Genomic DNA, 23,667 nt, shown 5'->3' with positions numbered 1-23,667 from the left:
GGCTGAAACCTTGGAAGCTGGGCGAGGCAAAGAGTGTTTCGAGGTAGTAAAAACCATTCAGATTAGTAGAACTTCTCTACTTCTGAAGAAGAACATATTTAGAGAGACTTGGCAAAAGGTATGTCGGAGGAGTGCCGGGAACAAAATGGAAAATCATGAGTTCATATTCGAAATGCAGCCCATTGTTTAGTCGCAGTCAGCCTGCCGCATGTCAGTAGGGAGCGTTGTGCATTACAGAGACTGACATAACAAAAGATGATAGCCCCCTGTGTGCAGAATGTGGTGAGGGTCCCTAAGACTCCCATATCACACATATAGTCATAGACTTGAGTTAAATGGTGGCCCCTGAAGCGTGAGGCCCCGCTGCACTGCTGGGGCGACAGGGGCCTGCGTTAGCCCCTGATTACATAGGGTTCATGTGGTCGAGTTTATGACTTCGCCCAAGTGAGGTAAAGAGAGAGGGAAGGAAGGAGTACCGGGGTACTGAAAGGCATGGGGATTGCGTAATAATGATTAAAATATGTAAATCCTCCCTGAATTCAACTTCTCCACACCACTCAATGCCGCTCTCCGCCACTCTACTTTACGACATTCTATAAAACTTCACTGTAGGTCATTCTACGACACACCACTTTAAGACACTACACTCTACAACACTCCACTCTACACCACTCTATGAAACTCTATGCCACTCCACTCTATTGCACTCCATGCCACTTTACTCCACTCTACGACACTCCACACTACGCCAATCTACTCTATGATACTTTACTCCACTCTACTCAACTCTACACCACTCCACTCCACTCTACGTCACTTATCTCCACTCTAAGACACTTTACTCCACTCTATGCTACACCCCTCCATGGCAGTCCACTCTACGCCCATTGACTCTATGTCACTCCACTTCATGAGACTCCACTCCACTCCCTGATACGCCATTCCACTCTAGGACAGTCTACTTCACTCTTTGCCATTCTATGCCACTCCACTCTATAACTCTACTACACTCTACACCACTCCACAACACTCCACTCAATGACACTCCACTCTATGACACTTCACTCTACGAGGCTCTAAGCTACTCCACTCTATTCCACTTTACTCCACTCTGTGCCACTCCACTATACTAACTCTACAAGGTCATTCCACTATACGCTACTCCACTCTACAACACTTTAGTTCACTCCATGCTCCTCCACTTTAAGCCCATCCATTCTACAACCCTTCACTCTACGCCCTACTGCTCTATGCCACTCCTTGCCACTCTATGCCACTCTACACCCCTCCATTGTGCGCCAATCTACAACACTCCCCAACACTCTATAACACTCCAAGAAACTCTACACCAATCAACTCTGTGCCGCTCTGCTCTACTCCACTCTACACCACTCTACTCCACTGTACAACACTTTACTCCACTCTGCACTCTGACACTCCACTATATGTCACTGTATCCCACTCTATCCAATTGTATTCTACCCCACTCCACTCTACGACACTCCACTCTACGACACTCCACTCCACGACACTCCACTCCACTCTCCGACACTCCACTCTACTCCTCCTTATGATGCTCTACTCCACTCTATGACACTCCACGCCACTCCACTCTATGCCATTCCACTGTATGGCCCTCCTCTCTACCCCCCTTCACTCTACGACACTGTATTCCACTCTACACCACTTCACAATTCGACACTCTATGCCATTCCACAACACTCTTGGGTGCTCCAGGACACTCTACACCACTCAATGCTACACCACTCTACTCTATTGTAAGCCACTCTACTCTGCTCAACTTTACGCTATGACAAACCACTCTACAGCACTCTACTGTATGACATTCCACTCTATGACGCTCCATCCCACTCCACTCTATCCCATTTCATGCTATGCCACTAAACTTCACTCTATGGCACTCGACTCCACTCTATGACACTCCAGTCTATGACACTCTATGATAATCCACTCTGCAATACTCCGCTCTACTGCTCTCTACTCCACTCTGTGCCACTCTTTGCTCCTGCAGTATATGCCTCTCCATTGAACGACGCTCCACTCTACACCCCCACACTCTATGCCAATCCACTCTATGCCACTCTAAGACTCTCCATGCCACTCTACTTTACTATATGCTGCTCTACTCTACTCCACTAAACAAAAATGTACCCACCTCTACAACACTTTACTCTACGTCATGCCACTCCACTCTACTCTACGACACTCCATTCTATGACACTCCACTCTATTACACTCCACTCTACGACACCCTCCTCCTCTCCACTCTACACCACAACACTCTATGACTCTCAAACTCTATCACACTCCACTCTGTGACACTCCACTTCACTCTGTGCTACTGACCTCCTCTCAATGACACCCACTCCACTCCACTCTACACTACTGTACTCCACTCCACGCCTCTCCATGAAACTTTACTCTACTCCATGACACTCTAAGCCCCTCTACTCTACGACCTCCACTCTACACCCCTCCATTCTATGACCCTTTACTCTATGCTCCTCCACTCCATGCACCTCCTCTCTATGCCACTCAACACCAATCTACACCACTCCATGCCGCCTCCAGTCTACAACACTCTATTCCACTCTATAACCTGCCACTCTATTACATTTTTCTCCATTCCACTCTACGCCACTGTATGCCTCTCCATGACACTCTACGTCACTCAACTCTATGCCAGTCTATGCCACTCTTCTCTACTCCATTCTACGCCACTCTACTCTACTCTCCTCTACGGCACTTCACTTTATGGTACAACACTCCCTTCTATAGCACTCCACTCTATGACACTCTATCCCACTCCACTCTATCCCATTGCATTCTACTTCACTCCATTCTATGCCACTCCACGACACTCCACCCTATGACACTCCTATGTACTCTATAGCACTCCACGCTACGATACCCCACTATATGACACTCAGTGATACTGCACTCTACAACACTGTATTGCACTCTACATCACTCCACTCTATGGCACTCTATGCCACTTCATGACCCTCCACTCTACGCCCCTCCACTCTACAACACTCTACATCACTCCACTCCATGCTACTCTACAAACCTCCACAACACTATATGCCACTCCACTCTACTTCACTGTACGCCACTCTACTCTACTCCACTCTACAAGACTACTGTATGCTATGCCACTCGGCTCTACTCCACTCCATGCTACTCAATGACGCTCCACTCCAAGACACTCCACTTCACAACACTCCACTCTATTGTGCTCCATGCCATGCCACTGAAGCTCTAGGATACTCCACTCTATGACACTTCACTCTACTCCAGTCCACTGTACACAACTCCACTCTATGACACTCTATGCCACAACACACTACCGCACTCTATGGCACTTCACTCTATGACACTCCACTCTATGGCACTCCACTCCATTCTACACCACTCAATTTCACTCTATGCCACCCTACTCTACTCAAGTCTGATCTACTCCACTCTATGCCACTCCAAACCACCTCAATCCACTCCATTACATTCTACAACCTTCCACTCTACGACCCTCCACTCCATGACACAACACTCCACTCTAAGATACTCCACTCTATGCCACTCCATGACACTCTACACCACTCTACTCCGCTTTACACAACTCCCTCTCTTCCACTTCATGTCTCTTTACTCTACTCTGCATCACTCCACTCCCTTCTACTCTAGTCCACTCTACGAGACACTACTCCACTTTACTCCGCTTTACACTAGGCCACTCTATACCAACCCAGTCTACGACCCTGTATGCCACTCCACTCTCTCCACTTTATGCCCCTTCACTCTATGACAATATAAACCACTCTACTTCACTCTACGACACTCCAAAACAATCCATCACACTCCACGACACTCCAGGACACTCCGGGACACTCCACTCTACGACACTCCATAATACTCCTCTCCATTCTACGCCACTCCACAACCCACCACTCCACGCCATTCCACCAAATTCCACGCTACTCCAATCTTGTCAAGGTACATGCTACACTAATACGATTTAGAATGACACATGCATATATATTTATAATTCAGCAAGGGTGAGAATGCCAAATAAGATTTAACCGCACAGTAGGTAACCTAGATAGGGCAAAACCAAAGGCACATCTTTCGTGGGTCAAGAAAATGAAAGAAGGTGATTCCACACTTTTCAACTTATGGTTTCGGCGTTTTGCAAGCCACTCTGTAGGATAAAAGTTAAAATGTCAGTGTTGTCTCGATAAAATGTGTGACAATGCTCTTGTAGATATTGTTCAGTGAGTAGACTGTATTCTCCGTAAACTTAAGAGATTACCCGTTATTACCAGACACTGTACAAGATTTACAAATAAATGCATGTTCCATTTTCTCGTAGCATCACAGGGCCTGTCACTGGGAATATACATACATATATACCAAATGTGTGGCATTATAATGGGCGAAGCCTGGTATGCCACCTGGCTCTGAGCACTGCAAAATGGGCCCACTGCACCACACTTATTTGCCCCAAGAGGCTGTTCCATGTGCCTGCAAATTTTCAGACACAGATAAGTTAGGTGCTTCCAGGATGTACTGACTGTCACAGCTCTACTGGTATTCTTGAGTCTCTGGCCTGCTGGAACATATAATTTTATGTCAGGGCACGAAGGTAGAATAATGCATAACACTCTTATATGCCACTCTGCTTATGTTAGAACTTCATAACAGACCTCAAAATCCCACCACTGACATCTTTAAGCGATGCCCATCACACTACAAAGTCGTTGTGTATTTTGATATGGCATTTCAGGATACTTTCTGTGATATGTTTATAACTATGCTTTGCCTTTTACCGCCTACTTAAACAGCGGATAGGCAGGCCTAAATCACAGTCAATGATGTACACTACGGAGCAGGACGTGTTTGTGCACTACGATAAGGACTCCACAGATTTTACTAAGAATGTACATGGGTTACGGTGCAATACACTGTTCCTCTTGAAATAATTTCTTCACTTTTTTGATATCCTTGGACTCATTTGGGATAGTGTTTTGGGACAGCAGGATAAAATTGAGGTGCTTCACATTACTTTTCTTGGTGAATTTTCGTGCACACTGACATCAAATTCTGTGGAGTGTCCTGGGCAGTCGTTACAGACATACAAAGAAGCACACCAATGAAGTTGAAAACTGCCATATATCTGTGATTATGAAACATTGAAGGCATCGCTTAGAAAGTATTCCTTACTAGTGACACATACTTTTTGCCCTGAGGAAGTTCCCTATATGGGAATGAAACGCGTTGGCTGGATTGTTTATACCTGGTGCTTTTTTAAGAAAAGAGACTTATTGGAATAAAGAAGTTATTATGTTTTCTAACTATTTGGTCTGTTGGACTTCTTGAGCTGCGCACCGGCACTTATCATAACACAGTCAATGATGTGCTCTGGTATGCAGTGGTAAGGCTCTGCGGTAAAAACATTTCATTACAAAACATTTCAGTGGGCATTCAAATCATGTAAACTTCAACCTTGAAAAACTGACATGAATTACCCACACTGTCTAAAAGGTGACCAACCATGTAAGCCAATGGGCAGTGTCATAGCTTGGGTTGCCAGCGCCTGGGGCAAGGCAAGTATTGCGCCCTCTAACCCGCGGACCGTCAGCACTTCCTTATTGCTACTAGTATACATTTTTATTCTTTTAAAATTTTGCGCCCTAAGGAATTTTGCACCCGGGGCAACCGCCCCCCTGTTAGCCCCAACCCCCCCCCCCATCCCTCCCCCCATCTTCCCCTACGCCACTGTCAATGGGTAATTAATTGGCTGTTATTATGTTAATTTAGATACCAGAGCAGCAGCTTTTCTGATTGTTGTTCATTTCATGGTTATTGTTTGTGTGAATCACAGTGATATTTGCTGCTCTTCTCCTCAGAAAGGAGGCTGATTCCGCGCTTTGAAGGCATTATAATTAAATGTGAAGGAAAGCGTTTGTTCTGCGTGGAATCGACCCTGACAGCTACACCTTTTTCCTCCCGAAAGGATTTGTAAACTTCCCCCCGGATAGTCATTTATCAGAGCCGTCAGAATCCCAAGCAATATATTGTGTGTGCCGGCGTGCGGAGAATGCAATCACATCCGGGTCCCTTGGGTGACATATCTTCCTGTCTTTTCATCTAGTTATTTCCACAAGAGAGTGAAATGTAGGGAAGAATAACAAAAAGATGGAAAAGGCAACTGGTAGTGAGCTTTTCCTTTTTGATGCTATGTTATGTTATGTTATCTTACGTTATGTTCCTTTATGGTAGGTTATGTTAGTTACTTGGACTCTGGAGAGTTCCGTGGATTCCTGTTCAACCATACAAAGCCAAATTCTCCAACCTTCATTTGATCTGTGTCGTAGATTCCACTCTATTTCAATGACACCGCAGAGCCCACCAAATTATTTCTTCTATTAAACATTACGAGTGGGTGCGTTATAAAGAATTTGGAAATTGCATTAGACCAGTGATATTATTAAAAATTTGGCAGGCTTAAAAAAAAACATTTTAAAGAATGATGGAAGCTGGAGGTTCTCCCCAGGATCATTTTGAAGTTGGAGACAAATGGTGGTTCATAAATAGGGCTCCCGGTTTTATGGTATTTATTTTTTTAACCTCTCCGTCTGTATTTATCCATATTTAGTTTTTGGCCATTTTATTGGTATTTAGCCATAATTATTTTGTGTTTTTTGTATAAATTATGTCAGAACTTGTATATTTCCACATTTATTTAACTGATAAATATGCATGTATGTTTTGATGTCTGTGGATTTTAACACATTAAAAAGGCAATTATAATAAAACAAACCACCTATATGAAAATTGCATCCTGATTCAACAAATATATGTTGAGATCTGCATTGATTTAAGGAAATCTCAACCAGTTCTTTAACTCCCCATGCCATCAATCTGCTCAGCTGTTTACCTGGAATGTATAAATGACAGCATAGAAAGTCGCCCGAAATGTGCCCAATTTTCTGTATTTTTCTGCTTTTAAAAAAGAATACAGAAAGGAAACACATTGCTTTTTGTCCGTATTTATCTGTAAAAATCAGGAAAAAGTGAAAACTGGGAGCCTTATTCATAAACTAGTTTTGTTTTGGTACCTACATGGATAAAATCACAGTAAAATCAATTTTAGTTCTGGGCACCGATTTAAATGGTGAACTGAAATTGAAACTCTCAAAAATTGCATGATGCTTTAAAAGCCTTAGAAGAAGAAAACGGTTGCCCCCTTTAGAAGGTCAAGTGCTAAAATGTCTCTCAAGAACTCAGAGCATATGTACAAGAATTTGATGCAGCAGGGTGGCAAATTTAGCAGCGTTGTGCTGCGTCATTTAAAAAAAATGCAGGGATGTGCCATATTTAAAAGAATATGGCGCACCACTCTGTTTTCCCTTGCACTAAAAATAGCTGCCTAGCGTTAACATAGCAAAAACCAAAGGAAATGATGGACGGAGTGTTGAACATTGCAAGCACTCACCCCCAGTCAACTGATCTGGGTTTAATCCATCACCGTTCTTTAGCCCACTCTGCCACCCCAGTTCAGACATGGCCATATACAAATCAGTCTGACCCTGTGCCTCATGGACCGGAAACAAGCATCCTAGGACCGGTTTCTGGCATTTCAGCCGTCTTCAGCCAGGCTTGCTTGAATCCAGTGAGCAAGGGACTCACGTCTGAGCATACCCTGCCAACTTAGGCCATGTCTGAACTGGGGCGGTATGCTCAGACGTGAGTCCCTTGCTCACTTGCCACTGGATTCAAGCAAGCCTGGCTGAAGACGGCTGAAATGCCAGAAACCGGTCCTAGGAATCCTGTTTTCCGGTCCAGGGAAGACATGGCTTGGCAGTTCAGGCTGGACTGTTCCCATGAGGCACAGGGACAGACTGATTTGCATATGGCCATGTCTGAACTGGGGTGGCAGAGTGGGCTAAAGAACGGTGATGGATTAAACCCAGATCAGTTGACTGGGGGTGAGTGCTTGCAATGTTCAACACTCCGTCCATCATTTCCTTATGGTACAAGGGTGCCTGCGTTGCATGGATGATTGTTTATGTGCAGGAAGATATGCCTTTCTGCCCATAAATAATCCATAATGGCTTTTTGCAGAATGCAGCACACATAGAAAAAGCATAAATGAGAGGAAATTAAAGTATTTCTCCTTGTTGCAGCAATCTAACACCTGCTTTTGCAAAGCGTTCGTTTTTGGTGCTGCCTCAGATTTACAGATCCTTGTAAATTTGGGGCCCACAGCAGCACTCATCGCACGTCCCTTTCACACAGATACCTGAGTATTAAAGGGTACCATATTTACAAAACAGCGTTAAGCCATGCAAAGTGGCTTAACGTAACGTTGTAAGTATGGTGCAGGGCATTGCGCCACCAGAATGTCGAAGAAAGTGACGTTCTGGAGGCGCAATCCCCTTGTACATTTGCCCCTCAGTTTGTTCGGAAGGAAACATTCAGGTCACCAACATTACTACTAAAATATGGAGTGCCTAACGGTCAACAGTGCCCTACCACTTATTCAAACTTTACCACTTCGTACAATGATATGGGTAAAAGGTATTAACTAGGGGAAATTCAGATAATTTGCTTGTATAATATTATGTAAAATTTCGGAATAATTATGGGTAATGTGCAAAATGTAAATCTTTAATTTTGTGCTATATTTTAGCACAAACTGCATCCTTGTGTCCATTTTTAATGAGAGGATATTTTGCGTTAAAACATAGTGCAAAGAAAAGAATGTATCGCTAACAAGAGCTTCTTGCGTTCTGCAGTGGTGGCAGGCACAGGTAAACGCTGTGGGACTGGGGGAGGCGGGATGGGAGGGGGGAAGTCGACAGACGACAGAATAGGTATTATTAAAAAAATTATGCCTATTCCGTAGTCTGTCGACTTACCCCCCGCCGCACCTTGCCCCGCCCACCACACTTACCTGTGCCGGCTGCCGCTGGCGTTCTGTTGTTCCTATGGGTTTGATCTAAAGCTTTACTGTGAATGGCACATTTGAGGTACATTTTTACTGCAAATTATGTTTAATTACGTAAAGTGGCATATGGCACAACTTCAGGAATTTTGTGTAAAAAGTGTTATGCTTAATTCCCCAATTTACACGAGATATGCTGGTGAAATTTACATTTCACCCAGTCCTGGTACCAACATACATCATTATGCTAATGATACCCACTTTCCCTGAAATCTCCAACCCTTCAAACCTATCAACGCAGAGGTTTTTCTGAGAAGAGGAACTCCCCATCTCTTAAACTAAGAGTGGGTAGAATGTTTCGTTCTGCCTGCAGAATTGGCGGAATCTTGGTCACTCTGCATTACAATTTAACAAAGAGCTCTGGCTGAATTCCGCCAATCATCGCATGGCAGAATTTTCTCCTGCGAGGCTCCGGAAAATGTGAGCAAGATTTGGTGTCCCCTAGTGTGATTTTGCAACACAGGCAATTGCAGGCAGTCATGAGCGGTCGCGGTCAGAGGGCTGCCGTTTGAGTAGATTTGCTGCTGCTTGAGTAGGTGTTCTATTCGAGCGACAGCAAAATCAACTTGAATGGCTGCGCACTCTTGCGCAATGTATGGTCCCATTTGCACTGATTTTCAGCGCTGCTTGCGCTACCAGTGCTAAATTGCAGCATGAGCCCATTGGCGAAACTCCGTGGAATCTCACTGAGTTTTTATGTAATTTCAGTGAATTCCACAGAGTGAAACTTTGCGAACTCCACCCACCCCTACCTTAAACTAAATCAAACCAGTACAGAGTTCCTCCTTTGATACACTAAAGATTCTCTTTCTCCAGGACAAATGTGCCTTGGACAACTCTCATCTCTGGGTACGCCCTCCACACATCAGTCTTATGCAAAATCACTTGGCTGCTTCACCGATCAGATAATAAGTAAGTTACTCCACATTTCTAAGCGCAAACCATATAATTTCAGCTTTTCCTAGGTAGAAACCTCAAGCCTACCATACCATACCTCTCATTTCACAGTCAATGTTCTTTTAGTTTCACTCTGCAGAGCCTCCCTGGCACCTCTCGTGGCTATTTTACTTGCTTCGGCACGCCTTGTCTAAGGTGCTAAACAATCAGAACAAACTGTTGATGGTTAGCTCTCCACCACGCAGGTGTTATATACAAACCATAACAGGTAAATAAAATGATGACTTAAACATCGGTTGGCATATGTTGTGAGCTCTCCCCGCAGCCAGTTTCAGAATGGAGAGAAATCTAAAACAAAACCCATGCTCAAAACATGACATATAGACATACGAGGGAGACACATAGCTTTCTTCCCTCAGCTGTTTGAACGACCAACATGAATCGAATTTTAACACCACTTTACGAGGAGTTGAGTGAGTCTCCTCCAATAATGTTTTGAAAAATGTAACGTCGATTGGAATTCCAAGCATATTGTCAAAGCAATTTCAAATCATGGCAAAGGTGTACCACTTAACAGAAAAGCAAGACAGACACATCAAAAATTATCAGGTCCGTGTCCATGAAAGTTTTCTTCAAGTTCTTCTTTTATTCAAGGTGTATTAAAAACCAGTCATATTTGAAAAAAACAGCCGATGCGTTTCGTCCAGACAAATGGACCTCTTCAGGGCATAATAGTTATTATTTCGCTGGAGGCGTCCTTAGGTCGCATTTCAGCCCTATTAAGGTTGGATGTGGTAATTGTCCTTTGTATTTTCGGCCCACCTTATTGCGGTGAGACTGCTAGGTTTATATCTGCCGGTTTTATTGTATTCTTGGCTTTCCTTGCTTCTAAGTGAAGCACATGTTTTAGCTAGTTGGATCTGGTGATTGTCCTTTGTATTTTCGGCCCATCTACTGTGGTGAGACTGCTAGATTTACATTTGCTGGTGTTACTGTATCCTTGGCGTTTCTTGCTCCGAAGTGAAGCACATATTATTGTTTTAATAATTATTGTTGAACCGAACTCATGCCATTCTGTCCGAAGCTTCTACCTACCACGGACACTCTGATGTTGATATTCCTCAAGAGTGCCCTCACTCTCTTCTATGCCTTGAAGAAGTCCATTTGTCTGGATGAAACGTGTTGGCTGTTCTTTTCAAATAAGATTGTTTTTTAATACACCTTGAATAAAAGAAGAACTTGAAGAAAACTTTCATGGACACGGACCTGAAAATTTGTTATGTGTCTGTCTTGCTTTTCTGTTAAGTGGTGCACCTTTGCTATGATTTGAAATTGTTAAAATCCTGTATTGGATTGCACCGTGACAGTGGGTGCATCAGCAGTGTGTACACATTATTCGTTGGGGACTCCCACTATATGTATATCAATTAGGGATAGCGGGTCATGTGCTAGGTCCCTGTAGGGTCCACTGTCAAAGCTTGTTTCTTAAACAATATTTTCAAAGCACATTGGTGAAAACTAGAAAGGTTTAAAAATCATTTATTAATAAGGTTTGTACTTGTTAGCCAACGCGTACTTTTGATCAATAGACATAATGTCCCCTTATTCAGAGCTGGTACTCAAGAGTGGCACCAGCTCTTCTGCCAGTGCTAGTGCTCAAGTGAACCCCAAAATGAGTGCCACAGCCTATCAGTGACCTGCTCAATTAGCTCAAAGCAGAGTCCTGTCATTAGATAGGCCCAATGTGCACATTGTCTCCATCAGTTCAATACTGTCCCATAGACCCATATGCTGTACATAATGTTCTCTGCTAGCAGGTTATAATAACTCCAACCAGCACAATGACTGGAGACACATCCAAACTTTCATGCCAAAATAGAAGCTCTCTCAATACCAGCAGAGTATTGTCTTGTCTGAACAAGGCCACTGTAAGATACATTGCCAGGTTTACACAACGCTTTGGTAAACACCCATGGCCAGTGCAGAGTGTACCTTAGGGGAGTCAGATTTTCAGTTTTCATAATGCAACAGTAAGCACAGATTACCAGGGACTGTACTGCCAATCTGCACATTAGCTTAGATTTCCACATTGCCTTATTTAGAGCATGGGTGCGTTCGGCAATGACCCGGTTAGAACATACAATTCGATTAAATAGCGCAGAGAGTGAAAATTCACAATGCCATGGTTGCTTCAGATAGCAAGATTTTAGATTTCCCAATTTAGCATACCTAGCCACACTCCCAAGTAGCTGCATGGTGCAGCGTAGATCATACTCTGGGACACTCGCAATGAGGCCCATAGACGAATTGCCAGGTGCAATAACACCCGTTAGCACATATAGTCAGGGCCTCATTTATGAAAAGTGACGCATTGCTGCGTGAAAACAGCGATGCATCACTTTTCATTGCGCCCTCCTTGCGACATGATGGGTGCGTCATATTTACTGTATGACGCATCATGTTGCAAGGAATAACAGATACGTCAGTTTTACTGACGTATCTGTCAGAGCAAAAATGACGCATTGCTGGAGTTGTGTCGGAAGCGTGAAGCAACTCCAGCAATGCAGGAGGGAGTGCAATGAATATAGCACTGCGTCACCCTTATGCCTGACATGAGGCAGGAGTAAGGTTTTGACGCATTTGCATCCTAGAAGTGGCGCAGTGAAATCTGATGGATTTCATTGCGTCACTTCTACGATGCTTACTTGCGTGGGAACCCCCCCCCCTGCATACATTATACCTGACGCAGGTAGAACTTAGCGCAGGGGTTTGCAAAGTGATGCTTCTGCTTAGAGGCATCACTTTGTAAATAGGGTGCAACAGGGGGCATGTTTTATGCCACAGATGCGTCACAAAAAGTGACGCAAAGGCGGCGCAAAACTGTCGCAAGGCCTCATCAATAAGGCCCATAAAATCTTAGTGGGCCAGCATCCACTTATAGCCAGATCAGCAAGGTCCCACAGTTAGAACACCTAATCATATTCGATAATTTCTCAGTTAGGTCAAAGTACTATATTCCATAGCACCTCAAGTAAGCTCCCTTATGAAAAAGGCTCAGATTTCATAACACTCCAGTTATTTCACTGCATCAGGTGCAATAATGAGTCTACTAGCTTATAGTCAAATTGCATTATGCAGCAGTTAGATCAGTGTCAGATCCGTTAACAGAGACGTTTTAAGGCATGGGCAAAGTGGGCAATTGCCCAGGGCCCTCACCTTCCAAGGGGCCCCTGGGAAAAATGTAACTAACTTTCTAACTCCACTCTATCTATTTATCCATCTCAACCTTTAACATAGTGCTTGCTATTGTTTGGCATCATGGGGTTTGAATAAGCAGAAAATGGGCAATAAAATGCAAAGTTGTTGCGAAGAAGAGCCCCTAAAGTGTGTCTTCCCCATGGCCCCCAAAATCCTTGGCCAACACTTGATTTGTGGATACTTCAGCTGCATGTCAGTTATCATACTGCCCTAGTTAGCTCAGTTTCAATTTCCATAACATTTAGTTAATTAATTGCCACATTCCACAAGCCCTAATTTTATTTGCAAACTCACTGTGCCTGATCCCAAAAAACCTCAGTTCACATATGTTATCAAATTCCATAGAGCCCAGTACACTCGCAGTGCAAAAATCCATAATGTTTCAGTTAGATGGCACTGCCAGAGCCTGTAGTCAACCACAATTAGCCCAAAGTATCAGATTGCACATACCCTAATTCACCTATAGCCAGATCCCATAATGTGCCAAGTTCCCATACTCCACATTGTCTGACCCTTTCCATCTCAGGCCCAACAGCCATTCATTTCTAATGCTGAACAGGGAGACACAGGCTGCTTCCCTGTAGGCCAGAGTAGAGCTTGCCACTGAAGGCGGTCTAAGGGTCTCCAAAGCCTGCACAAAGGGGAGGTGGCTGAGGCTGGGAGAAAAATCAGCCTCTGGCCCGCACTCTGTCTCTCCGGACACGCGCCTGCTCTGAAAGAGGTGCATGGCTGACTCCATCTTGAGAGGTTGGACTCGGCCGTGGGCTTTATTCAGGAAATGTTGAATGTGCACCCTGGGTGGGTGATCACACTGTGGATGAGAGGCACTAAGCGGCTGACAGTGTCACAGTCAACCGTCTCTATATGCCGCTCCCTCTCCATTGCATCTCAAACTGCTCATGCCTCAGGGGCCCTGACTGGCAAAGGGGCCCCACACTAATGAGTCTGAACTCAACACTTCGTTACGTTAAATTGCATGACATTAATTTATGTCAACATATAATGCATTATGTTAACATACGTTGTGTTATGTTCACATTTGTGTGCATTATGAAACACTATCCTGTGTATGACCTCCTGGTCACTTCAAAGCAGAAAGATCTTCGCCAGTGATGATGACAGCATGACGCACCTACTTATGTTATACAGGGTTTGTAACAAAGCAGCAAGACACCTCCCACCCTCCACAAACCTTGTAATGAGGGCACTGCCTCCCCTTCATTTCCTTCATTCAACGGCTTGCCAGGGGTGCCCATAAACACAGGGCATGCTGGCTTGGATGAGGGCGCGTCTTATTACCCAGAATGCTCTCTGATTCATGCTGCCCGTACTGAACGGCCCAGATGTTCACGAGTACAACCGTGGCCTTTGTATTTGTGTTGAACATGGCATAGTAGAGGGAATGATCTCGCATCCAATCAGCTCAGGTTGTGTAGAGACACTTGAAGCTATTTCAACGAGTTCAGTGCGTTCTTTTTTACATTATTTTTATTAAGTATTTAATTAATATTATTCTTGCGTTGAACAAGTTACTCTCTTCAGCGGCGCTAACTTCACCAAGTCTCATGCGAAGAGTGTACTTTAACTGCTCCAATACACTGCTCCAATACACTCCTAATCAAACTGATGGCGTTTAAACATTTTTCGTCAATAAATCTGTAGCGCTTTCAATCATTGTTTTACCTTTTGTTTGTATAATTATATGAACCGTTTACAGCGCTTCATATGTATTGTATATTTTATGCTTTAAGTTTTTGCCACCACAAAGCTGTATTTTGTATGGTGTTTGTGTTCCATAGTACATACAAATATAAACAAGTTACTAGGCAACATGAAAGCATGTTTATTTCTCACTTGGAAGTCTTCTCCATGAATCATTAACCACATTAAAACATCCTTGTAAAGATGCCTTATTTGGGATTTTTTTGAAAAAATATGTAAATATTAATATGCAGACTTTTACCACTCTCACACTGTGTTAAATACAATGCAAATGTACTGCTATACATTTACCAAACACCCCCTGAATTGTCGCAAAAGAAGCGGTCAAACAGAACAGAGACAGCCGTAGAAAAGGCAAACAGACCGCAGCAAAGCATTGGTTGCACCGCGCCTGCTCAAATCCAACCCACTGAGTGAAATCTGTGAGCTAGAAAAACAAAATCCATTCCCACCTCTCGGCTGAGAGACAGGGGTAATAGGTCAACACCTCTCCCCCCTGTTTGCTGGTGCTCTACAAGACTAATAAACAAAGAATTGAGGCACTGACATATATCCCCAGCAGGAACCATTCACAATAAAGCAAGCTAAATCAGCGGCGCGAGTAGCTGCAGCAGTTATCACATAGCAGCAACTGCGTTCCCTCTGAGAGTCGGCATTGTATAGTCACAGCCAGAGCTCAGTTAGAGCTGAGAAACCGGAGGACACATTCAAACACATACCTGGAAATGCCTAGAGACAGGCAGCCTCGAGTCCTGGCGCAGGTGCGAATTAGAAACGAATTCCCACTGCGGCAGGAGGGGGCGCAAACTTGAGTTTACCTCTGCAAAGGGAACCGATGTCAAACCTACCATCGGTTTCACAAAGCTGAGCTCCCAGACACCTCACAACCGATAATAGCACGCGTGAGGTAACGTCCGGTACAAAATGCATGAAATACCGAGGACGCCCATAAACTGGAGAGACCAAACAGGAAGTGGGCTCTTGTGGTGATCTAGGCAACACACAACTCGAGTAACCTAGTCCTGCACACTGGGTGACTCTCAACATCTAAACAAAGTACAAAAAACCTATTCTAATTTAGCCTACGTTCTTGCCTTGGGCAGCACTTAGGTTCCTTTGGGTCTTTAGTGCTATATGAATGCTGATGATGACAAAACTTCCGAAGCCTTCGGCTTAATCGAGATACATTGTGTGAGATTCAATTTGGGAACGTGTAATCTTCCACCCGCAGTTATTCACCAATCAACCTGTAGGTAAGCGAATAATTGCTGTACGGTTGGTAAGGACGTGGTGATGGGTGGTGGCACTGGTCAAAGTGTGCAGTGATGTTCAGTGCTTAATTTGTGCCGGTGGTTGCAGGTGGTGGGCAGCAGTACTCGTTCGGGATTCAAGAATAGGCAGACTTAGTATTCTGCAAGCCAGGCATTGGGCAGCGTGGGCTGCACACTCCTAAGAAAATCTCTAGGATCCTTCACTTACATTTTTACAGTTCAGGCACTGAGTGTGATGAAGTGTGACCATATGTTAGTGAAAGAGTAACAACCCAGGATAGAAAGTGCATTTGTGCTGGGGTGGCAAGTGCATCAGTTGCAATCTTTACTTCTTATGGTTGTGTCAAGGCCAGAATAAACGAGCTATTGCACTTTGGCCACAGTGTTGGGTGAGTAGGGGTGCCGCCTTTCTTAGAGAAAAATACCAGCCAGCTGTTTACATTTTGCTACCCTGGAACAGCCAAAAGATGCTAGGAGAAAAATAATGTTTGTAAAATTGTCAGGACCCTTCTGCAAAATGGCAGCTATCCCTCTGTTTACCCTAATAATCCTTACATCCTTTTTAACTGTTTTTGTGTGTTTGCTGTTCCAGGTTTATATTTCAGCAGAGAAATATCAGATTTCACTGCTTTTCTCAATATTTTTACTGGCCTGCACTTAAAACTACAGGCTATGCGGTTAAAAAACAGCCGGGGTTTAGAGACAATATGATGGCCACACTCTTGGTGGTGCGGAAAGCTGTCAGATGGGTAATGTCTCTTTGAGGTGGGTCTGAGAGGGAGTGCCATAGACACTGATTCCCAAATGCAAGGGGGAGCAGAGACTTCCTCAATCATCAGTTGCCCACCCAATGACTTCAAACCAGAATATGAGCATGCATACCTTCTGTCTCAATGTAAATGATCTGAAATGGTATCCTTGGGCGCTTGCCTGCTGCTCAGAGCCCTGTTGCTTCCTATCTAGGTTACCTCTATACAAGTCTAATGCATACATACACAGATATACATACATTACAAAGTTGACCGCCGTCCCAGACTTCATCACCTAACAGCTTCGTATTCGCGGAGGAGAAGCTGCGGAAGGGCAACAGATGGAAACTGCAGGAAGCAAACAGGACTCTCAAAGCCCAGCTCACTTTCTGATCCTGCCACTTGCTTCATGGCCCTTGAGGCTAAAGGCACCAATGGCAGTGCCGTGGGTGCCATACAGAAAGCTATAGGCAGCAGATGCTACCCCTGGTCTAATCTAATTGAGGTTTAAAGGGAAGGGTTAGTAGTGTGTTCGAAGAAGGATCATTTTTGAAAGTCTGATAAACTATATGTACACCAGGCTGTCCCTTATAGGTTGCAATGGTCTCTTGTATTACTCTGTTACAAAAACCCATATAACTAATACTGCTTCCCCTATGCAGCATTAGTCACCTGAAGCCAAACTCACATCTAAATATTGCTCCTATATTTCTGCCATGAATTATGTTGCTTGAAAACATCCTGTGTGGATTCAAAGCTTTATTAACTTTTTAAAAGTCACTAGCATTTGCAAAGCAAATATGTCTCACCTTTGGGACCAATTGGCTTTGGCAATGTCTTTTGGCGATGCAATATAACAGTGGCAAGATGCTGGGCGACTTGGCCAAAAACACAAAAAAACAAAAAAACCTGCACAAAGATGTGGCAGCGGCGGCCTCATGATGGAGCGCAATCAACGGGGAGTGGATAGGGGGAGAGGGAAAGCAGGCACATGAGGGAGAGCCATACAGGGGTGGGGGAGAAGCACATAAACGAGAAAGCAACGCAGGGAAAGCAGAAAGTTGGCGGGGGAGAGGCGCATGTGGCATAGCTTTCAAAATGAGGGAGACAGCAACAATGAGTGCCAGGCGTGGGTATTCAGCAGAGGGGGGGGGGGAAGCAAAGGCAGGAGAACACATACAGTCTCATGGAGTGATTAAGCAAACAAAAAAGTAGTTCCCTAAAAGTGAGCAGTGGAAAGATAGAAGATACACCATAAGAGAGATGGTAAAGAGGCTATGACTCAGGGGAGGGCCAATCACATGATGGGTAAACTAGGACAAAGAAAACCATTAAATAAGACGAAGCAAGCAACTAAGAGTGACAAGAAAGTCAACCAATTGTAGGCAATGGTCGAGCTTCAAGCCCTGTAAGTTCTTGGTTAACCCACAATAGGTCTTTTGCAATCAGACAGTGTGTGCTTTATGGAATGCTGGACTTAAAAGCAACAATCTGGCCATATGATGAAGTATTGGTCCTACTTGGGTGGTTTTGAAAGTTTCTGTTCCATGCATTACTGAATACACCTAGTAGGTAAGTGTGGCACTCCCCGGGAGGCCTCCACACTAGGTCGCTGATTCCAGGGCAGAATGCCTGCCTGGGCTTCCTTCAGTTACAGACCCAAACTTTCCACCTGGCCAGCCAAGCATCTCCAGAGCAGCCTTGCCTGCCTCAGTGATCTGGCAGCAGGGTCTTTGCTCCTGCCAGTGTCAGGGGAGAAAGATCTGCGAACCACTGTCGCAGAAGCAGCAAAGTTTCACGGGTGACTTGTTATTCAGGTTACTCATGGAAATGTACTGTTGCCCTTACAGGAAATGTGAGATGCATGCACATGAGTGAGCAGCTTGCTGGAAGGCCAGATTTACAGCTGCTGCCGTAGAGCAGTAATACAAACCGTGGTGCATCATCTATGCTACCAGACTGGTTGTATCACCCCACAAAGAGTGATTCAACTCACCTAGGTCAGCAAGTGATTAGAAAGGACGACAGGGCAAAAGGCGCTTTATCGCAAATACTGGCACGGTTAGGATTCTTCACTTACTGAGCACAGTTCTGGATACGGGTACAGCGAAGGTGCTTTATGTGCTGGGGCAGTTGTGGATACTACAAGACTAGCACCGTTACATGCTGGGTACCAAGAGGGTATGTGCAAGAGGCTCTGTATAAGACTGATCCCCACAGGTAATTCGGCAGCCAGACTTCTACTGGACCTGCCTAGGCACCACTCTGTCTCCGCTGCTCTCAGCGATCTTCAATGGTTGAAAGTCAAAAGCAGAATCAAGTTTAAGACCCTCTGTTTGACATACAAGGCCCTCCACGATTCAGGACCTTCCTTTCTGAAGAAAGCTTTTTCATGGTGCATTCCAACAAGAAACCTAAGATCAGCTGGCTCCTTCAGAATAAATTAGATCAGATAAAAAAACCTAAATGGGGTTTGCGGTTAGAGTAGCCGCATCCTGGAATCTCCTCACAGGGCCGGACTGGGAACCAAAACCAGCCCTGGCAAAGTGCTCGGCCGGCCCCCAGGGGGTTGGGGGTGCAGCCAAGCTCTTTGCCAGGGCCGGTTTTCGGCCGATTTTGTTACAGGGCCGATTTTGCAGCTATGTTGCTAAAACGGCCCTGTAACAAAAACGGCCCCCATGGGCCCAAAACCGGCCCCCACCCGTGGCGCCCACCGGGGGATTGCCCGGCGCCCGCTACGGCCAGTCCGGCCCTGTCTCCTCCCACTCAATCTAAAGTCAGCATCTTCCCTTCCCCAGTTCAAGAAGCTTTTGAAAACCTGGCTTTTCAATCAGTAGGTCCTCCCTTCTGCTTATCGTCACATATTGAATCAGCACCAAGACACCTTTGGGCATACGCTGCACTTTACAAATAGCTTAACATAATATAACATAACATAACTGGTGTAGGTTTGGTTACCACAAGAAGCAATTGGTTAGAGCAGCAGAATGAGCAATTAGGAAAGTATAATGTGAATGCGCATGTCAGAATTTCTGGGAATGTCTTGTAAATTGCTGTGTGTAAAACGGGCATTGCTTTAAATAAGAATCTTCTCAGCGTAGGTAACTAGTTGACTGATCTTAACACTGGTGAAATATGGTCAGGACTGTCCTTCGCCTTAACGATACCGGTCGTTATGATTAGAGCTGTTGAGAAATTTTACCAGAGATTCCAAATGGATAAAGATAGTGTATGCCAATCTGGCAGGATCAAAGCATTTACAATTAGAATGTCCAAATGATCAGGGGGAACAGGAGGAACCCATTAAGGATTTTCATTTGGGCAAAGCAGACTTTGCAACACAGAAAGATGATAGACGGAACGTTGAACATTGTCAACCATTCACCCCCAGTCACAGATATGGGTTCAATCAATCGTTATTTTGTTCACCACGCCATTCCAGTTTAAACCCAGTCATATGCAAATCAATCATTACCCTATTCCCCTTGGGAGCAGTCCAGCCTGAACTGTTAGACCAGGTCCTCCGTGGCCTGGAAAACAAGCATCCTGGGACCGGTTTCAGGCATCACCCATCATCAGCCAGGCTAGCTTGAAACAGATGGCATAGCAAACACGGGACCCACATCTGGGCATACCCTTCCCACCTAGGGTGAAAATTCAACACAAAAAGATGATGGACGAAATGTTGAACATTGTCAAACATTCCCCCACCAGTCATAGATCTGGGTTTAATCCATCGTTATTTTGCTCGCCATGCCATTCCATTCCAATTTTTACCCAGCCATATTCAAATCTGCCTTGACCCTGTTCTCCATGGGAACAGTCCAGCCCGGGCTGCCAGGCCATGTTCTCCCTGGACCAGAACACAAGCATCCTGGGACCGGTTTTGAGCATCACCCCTCATCAGTCAGGCTAGCTTGATAAAGGTGGCGTAGCGAGCCCCGGCTTCACGTCTGGGCCACTTAGGGTGAAAATGCAACAAAGAAGCAGACTTTGGTCATCTTTGCCACACCATAAAGATATCAAGTAACTGAACAAGATCGGCTGGGGCAGGTGGCTGGCTAGATAGTACTCTTCCAAGAAGTAATAGTGAATTGTCCATGACTGATTGAGCACTCTAGTGGAGACCACATGTACAGATTGAACTAGAACTGAGGAACAATCAGTCCTTCCAGGACACCACAGGTCAGTACAGTGGCTTCTGATGAAAAGAGTGGAAACAGAACCACTTGATCCCTTTCTGCTAAGAAGAATGTAACCCAATTTAGGAGGGTGTATGTCAGAATATTATAGAAAGAGTTCTTGTCGGACTGAAATATCCTGAACTAAACATCGTTTGCAAAAATATTGTTTCATTTGGTGTAGATGTTCTATTATTAATTCTAATAGAGCAATATTTTAGTTGACAATATTTACAATACAATATTTATGTCAGACGATATTCTGAAAATGATTTCCTCGTGCCAAACTATTTAGGACTGTACTAGTGATCTGTACGAGTGATTCCAAAGGTTAGACAGTGTCTTAACCAAAATCTTGGGTGATGGTTGTTGAAAGCAGCTGACAGAACGAATCAAATCAGTGCCCTTACACCAACCACCACAACCACACCCAGTGCAAGCAGTACCACTAGCGTTACCACTAAGTCAAAACTAGGGCCAGTCGGAAAACTGCTGCAAATGGATCCAGTAGCCTGCTTCTTTTTGCAAAATTCTGCAGCTGGCTGAAGGCCAGTTTTCTGGTAAATTTCATAGTTACAAAATTAAGGAAAACCTGAGTAAAATTGCTCAGGTCGTTGAGAATTTTTGAGCAGAGATTTTACTATTGTAGACCTCCAGGAGCTGTGAAAAATGCCTTGACACAGAGGGCTGCTAATGACTGCAGGAAGCTATTTTCGAAAAAATGAATTTGGTAATTTTAAATATCTATCTGGAGAAGGGTCCTCTAGAGAGCATGATGGACGGCTCCCTGCTACCCTGCTCTTAATTGAGCATCTGTTATCAGCGTGAAAGTAACAACACAGGAGTCTGGGCCTACAGGAGTTAAGTCAATAAAACGATTAGGCGGTAATGATATATTTTCCCGGAGTATATTTGAAAGGCAGTAGCTTGGACCACGGTGGCTCCCCCTCTTCATTTTGTCTGATGAACTGCATGTGTTAGGTTTGTAAATGCAGAGAAGATAAAAATCCTACTCAGAGACCCTTGAGGCCAATTTTTTTGGGCTGAAACATGTTGGCAGATTATTAGGGTCATAGGACCATTACTCCAAAAAAGACCCGTTTTTTATTGTTTTTAATATCCACTACGTCCCCACGAATGAAAGGGATACCTGGGGAACGGAGGAACGGAGGAGGATTTTTATCTTTAAGTCCCCCTGGCCTACATCTCCTAAGAGCTCCCTGAAATATGGTCGAGCCCACCCTGACCTTTAGGAGTCAGGGTGAATCCGATAATGAAGCATGACACCAATAGGGTGTGTGAGGGTTAAATAACAAAAGGATTTGTTCTCCTTTCCGCAATCTGCTGTGTTCGCCAAGTAAGGATTTTTTTTATTTCTAGAGCGCAACTCTGGATGCATACATGTAAGATGTTGGATATAAAATGCTGATCTGCAAAATTAAAAAAATATGTCATGATGTGGGGATGTGGTAGGGCCTATGTAGGCTAGGGGGTTGTGCCAAAAACTACTTGAGTCACTTCTGCCCCCTTCCTCTACCAGCCACCCTCCCAAATTAAACTTGCTGATGCTGGTGCTGATGTCCTGAGGTGCTTTCACACACCTCAGTGGACCTCGGTTGTTCAAGGCCTCAGAAGACAAGCTGGAAATGCCCTGTGAACAGGGTTTGTCAACATGTCTTCCCTGCCACTGTGTTATATCAGTCATATCCAGGTGACTGTACGAAGGGAGTCGATATCGTGTTGCACATGGTAGCACCATGTTAAGTTGGCAGGTCTGAAAATGTGACCTGAAATGATTGCTCCAGACAAATGGGAAGTGACCCCCCACCTATTGTGATCTTATCACTGAGGCCCATATCGGGTTGAGGAGATGTGTGGGAGCAAAACAGTAGCCCAAATTGTGGACACCCCTAAAAATTACCTTATTTGGTTTGCTCACCTTTTACTGGATCTTTGATGGTGTTAAACCTCAGTTTCGTGAGGCAATGTGTCCCAGCATCAAAGCACCTCCCACAACATCAAATTAGCAGAGTACAAACTGTTCACTAAGTAATGGGGCCCACTCAGTAATTGAATTCTAGATCGATGAAAAGGTTTTATTACAAAAATTCAAAATAAGTAGTACAGAGTTAATACCATGAAGGCTCTCAGATGCAAAAGTATAGAGTATGTAAAATAAGAAAATATTCTAAGTCCCAGTTGGCAGCAAAATCAGAGAGAGTTTAGGCAGCATCCCTAGTAGAACAGGAAAGTCTTCTTTTTTACCCCCAAAATCAAGGGTCTCTTACACACAATTCTTGCATAGGAAATTAGTAATGCTGCAAAATCATCATGGTATGAGCAAAAGTATAATTTCTTTAGCAAATAAGAACACAACACGTCATTGACTTAACACATAAGCTTCAACTCAATAAAAATTATTCAACACTCTATGTTAAAGTAATTCGGAGATATTTGAACAAATATTAAACATTTAGCAATAAGACTTTCTCTCAGTTAATCCATCCAATGAAGAAACAAATGAGATAGATATGTTTTGCAATCTTACATCGGCACCATAG

At 44.2% G+C, this 23,667-nt stretch overlaps 1 protein-coding gene across 5 annotated transcripts in view; it reads right to left on the bottom strand.

Moving 5' to 3' along the window:
- Positions 1-23,667, bottom strand: part of CAMK2A (calcium/calmodulin dependent protein kinase II alpha) — a 614,478-nt gene that overhangs the window by 565,471 nt on the left and 25,340 nt on the right. The window lies entirely within an intron of this gene.

This window comes from Triturus cristatus, chromosome 7 (assembly GCF_964204655.1).
Source record: "Triturus cristatus chromosome 7, aTriCri1.1, whole genome shotgun sequence".
NCBI lineage: Eukaryota > Metazoa > Chordata > Amphibia > Caudata > Salamandridae > Triturus > Triturus cristatus.
The sequence above is the reverse complement of the archived record's forward strand: the minus strand, read 5'-3'. Positions and strand labels throughout refer to the sequence as shown.